General features: G+C 48.2%; 1 pseudogene; it reads left to right on the top strand.

Moving 5' to 3' along the window:
- Nucleotides 1–293: 293 nt before the first annotated feature.
- LOC147698368 (uncharacterized) lies at nt 294–1,712 on the top strand (annotated as a pseudogene).
- Nucleotides 1,713–4,483: the final 2,771 nt, after the last annotated feature.

A 4,483-nucleotide genomic window follows, 5' to 3' on the forward strand; every position in this document is an offset into this window, starting at 1 on the left:
CCGTCTGCGATAAAAAGATGGAGGCCCTTATCGAGCACATCATAAAAGGACAAGAAAAGCTGGAATGGGCTGTGGAAAGCCAGCTAACCTCTGCACAGGCAGACAGAGAACTGTTCACCACCACCATAACGGCCCAGCTGGAAAGCCTGAGGAATGTGCCGCCTCCCACCCAGGTCATCACTGGAGAAACGCGTCAGCATAACCCCCATCCCACCGGGGTAGCCCTCCAAAAGTATGTGCATGGCGAGGACCCAGACGCTTTTCTCTTAAACTTTGAAAGGGCCGCCCGTGCCATGAGCTGGCCCGAGGATAAATGGCCTTTCTTTTTAGCCCCTCTCCTCACTGGTGAAGTCCAATCAGCATATCAGGCCGCTAATCCCCTAGGAACTACTCCATATGCAACCATTAAAATGGTCATTTTGGATCATTTGGGCCTGGATCAAGAGACCTACTGCGTTCGCTTTCGAAAAGAAAAAGGCGTTCAAGGCGAGAACCCGAAGACCTTATTTTTTAGACTGAAGATGGCGGCAGATAAGTGGCTACGGCCTGACCTCTGTAGCAAAGAGGACATTCTAAATAAAGTCTACTTAGAGCAATTCATGGAAGCCTTGCCCTACGCCACACAAAGATGGTTGCGTCAACACGCTGGGCTTTCAGTACAACAAGCCATTGAAATGGCATCTCACTATGCACGAGCCCAGCCGAAGACTAACGCCTGGGAACTTGAGAAGAATGTAAAGCCCCTACCGTCCCCAAAGACAGACAAAAGACCCAAAACCGGGACTGAGATTTCCAGAGCGTTACGACCAACGGGAATGATGTCCCCCATGAATAGGGGTCCTCAATGTTTTGAATGCGGAGAGTGGGGGCACATAGCCAGAATGTGTTCCAGGAAAAACCACAGGAGGAGCCTATGGAGGTCGGATATCTTCCGAAAACCGTGATGTACTCTGCGGAAATGGGCAGCACCTTCTATGTGAGTATGAGGATGAATGGTTTTCGAATAAGGGCCTTGTTAGACTCAGGGTGTAGACAGTCCGTGATCCAGACTTGTTATGTCAGCCCCGAACAGGTGAGCCCCCAGAGTCCGGTATATATCCGTTGTGTGCATGGGGATGTGAAACCCTACCCTATGGCCTCCATTATCATATCCCTGCCAGATAGAGAACCCTGTAAGGTCCTGGTAGGGGCGGTGGATTCCCTGCCGGAGGATATGATTCTGGGAACAGACAACCCCGAATTCCTTTCCCTCTTTAGGGAGACCCTTTCCAGACCTGTGCAGCAAGGGGCCTTGCCCACATACCTGTCCCCTGAACCCTGGGTTATTGAGAGGAGCTTTAGATTTGCCCAAGCGGAGGATATAACCCTGTTCCACGCCTGGGAAAGCGCCCATGCCTCAGTTGGATCCATTACCCCAGTGTACCCCCGCTTCTTAGTGAAGAATGATCTGCTATATCGCCAGGCCAAACAAGACGGAGAACTACAATTGTTGGTACCCCGATCTTTTAGGGAACAGGTGTTCTTCTTCGCACATGCCCATTTGACGGCTGGCCATGCCGGTAAGGAAAACACCACGGAAAGTATACTGAGGCATTTTTTCTGGCCTGGGATCTATCGTGATGTGCAAGACTTCTGTGCCAAGTGCGAAGTATGCCAAAGGAGAAACACCCATCGACCTACTGCGGCGCCTCTGCAGAAGATGCCAATCATAGGGGTCCCGTTCGAAAGGGTCGGCATGGATATAATCGGTCCATTACCGAAGTCAGTTCGAGGACACCTGTATGCCCTCGTGATTGTCGACTACGCAACCCGATTTGTGGAAGCCTTTCCTTTGCGAACCACCACAACCTCGGCGATCGCCGAGAAATTCGTAGAGCTATTCTCTCGTGTAGGGTTCCCCAAAGAGGTGCATACGGATCAGGGGACCCCATTTACCTTCAAATTAATGAGAGAAGTGTGTGCCTCTCTTGACATCAGACACCTGAAAACTTCGGTGTACCACCCCCAAACTGATGGGCTCGTCGAGAGGTACAATCAGACCCTCAAGATGACACTAAAGAAAATGCTAACTGCTGAGGGGCCTAGTTGGGATAGACTACTGCCAATCGCACTTTATGTCATAAGGGCTCAGAAACAAAGCAGTCTCTGATGTTCATCCTTTGAGCTCTTATATGGCAGACTGCCACGCTCCCTCCTGGAAATAACGAAGGATATGTGGGAAAATGAAGAGTCCCAAGAACAGAAGAGCATGTTAGAATACACCACTCAGCTACGGGCCAAACTGGGAAAACTACGTGAATTAGCGTATTCCAACCTGGAACACCATCAGGAAAGATACAAAAAGACCTAATACAAAGGGAAAGAAGCTGAGAAAGATAGACGTAGGGAAGTGGGCCCTCGTGTTGTTACCAACCATGAATAACAAAGCCAAAAATGAGTGGCAAGGTCCGTTCCAGGTGGTCGAAGCCATCGGTCACACTACCTACAGGCTACGCATGTCGTCTACTAAGACACAAACGTACCACATCAACATGTTGAAGGAGTGGTTAGGGCCTATACCACGAGAAAGTCATTTTGTCAGTACAACAACAGGTACTCATACCTCAACCGTGGAGCAGCTAGTAATCAACCAAGAACTGACAACTGAGGAAAAGACGGAGTTAGCGTACGTCCTGGAATTCTTCTCCAACGTATTCTCCGATGTCCCAGGAAGGACTAGTCTAGCGGAACACCGGATCGAAACCCTTCCCGGGAAGGTGGTGAAACAACGACCCTACAGGATACCAGCAGCCAGAAAAGAAGCAGTCCGAAAGGAAGTCCAAGATATGCTCCGGTTAGGGGTAATTCCGTCCTTCCCAGAGCCATTGGTCCTCCCCTATCGTGATGATACCCAAACCGGACGGCTCCAAACGCTTCTGTATGGACTTTGTAGTGTAGTTCCTAGTTTCCCACTAGGCCCTGCGCATTGGAATAACATAAACAGTAGTATCGACGTGGAACTGCGGATATTCCAGGCCTCCACTGACTATGCTAAACTTAATTGGGTTGTGTTACCAACTAGCTCAGAGGTCACTGGAAACTTTCTTCTCTGCATAGGAAGTGATCAGCTTCCTTGGCACAGACAAGAAGGGATTCAGCTTTCCAACAACCGTGCAACATGACAACTTTGCTCCTCAGATCAAGAGTCAATCTCTAGGGTCGTGTGAAACAATAGACATAGATTTCACTCAGTCAGTCTAGTGCAGTTTACTTTCACAGTATGTAGAGAATAGAGAGACGGGCGTTTATCAATAAAGGGTTAACATTTATTGAACAGTCTTTCTTCTCGTACAAGAGAAATGTATTGCCACAATTGCAATAACTGTTATTATAAAAAGTACGTACAGTAAGATAAGTATTGCGAAATAGAACTGTAAAAGCATTGATATGGTTTCTTAGCCATACAATGGTTTAAAAGTAATAAAACATATATACAGTCATATATACATTAGGCTAACATACTCAACTGGTGCTTCTAACTAAGCCTACCCCAGTGTGCCTGACCTAAGCCTAACACGTGAAAAGGGGAGTAAGTAAGTAGCTTAAGTTAAGTTGGTTTTGCCAAGGTTTGTTTCAAGAATTCTCGTCTAAGGGTTTAGTCAACACCATACCTCTGAATAGAATGATGGAGGATTGGTATCTCCTTCAGGGGTCTCTCTCGGTATCCCAGTCACCCGCGAGGGTAAACCGGAAGCGCCGGGACTGGATTTCTCTGCACGAGAAATGCAGCGGCTTCTCTCAGCGCGTCGAGGAAGGAGGGGTGACAGCGTCCGCGGGCAGCTGGAATCGGCTGGATGTCTTCGCAGAGGACGGCTGCTCGGCTCCTCAAGCGTACTGCACCATAGTTCACGCTGTAGCGGCGATAATGGTAATCAGCAGCTTCACCACCACAGGATAGCAGGCTGCAGCGACAGAGTGCTAGTTTTTACCAACACAGGGTCATGCAGGCAGCTGGCATCAGCAACAGGGAACGAACTCACAGCTCGTATCTCTCTCATTGCTTAAGGCAACGTTGGTAATATTTATACCTGACAGGTGCCGGGTTTGACGCAAGTTTGCTGGACATAAGACGTCAATTAAAGATGTCACTAGGAAGTGACAGTTATCAGTTGCTCATTAGAGTTCCATTACTAATCAAAACATAGCAAGCGGGGATTTCCAGGTTTGCTAAGTTTTTATCTTGTTGAAGAACTCGGAGTGTTATCTAGGAATATCAGATAGTGACTGCTGCTCTGTCATTGCACTAATTGGTCGCAAAGGAAGTAGCAGAGAGTCATGCTGGAATGTGGCTCTGTTCGTGTGAGGCCAGAGATGACTTTTCAGAAAATCGCACTTGAACGGTTATGCCAATATAGGGAATAAATGGATTTATAGCCGAATAGGGGCATAAGGTCACAGTATCGATCAGGAACCTAGATAAGCACGCAACACCCACTCCACGTTT

This window comes from Lissotriton vulgaris, chromosome 8 (genome assembly GCF_964263255.1).
Source record: "Lissotriton vulgaris chromosome 8, aLisVul1.2, whole genome shotgun sequence".
NCBI classification, from domain to species: Eukaryota; Metazoa; Chordata; class Amphibia; order Caudata; family Salamandridae; genus Lissotriton; species Lissotriton vulgaris.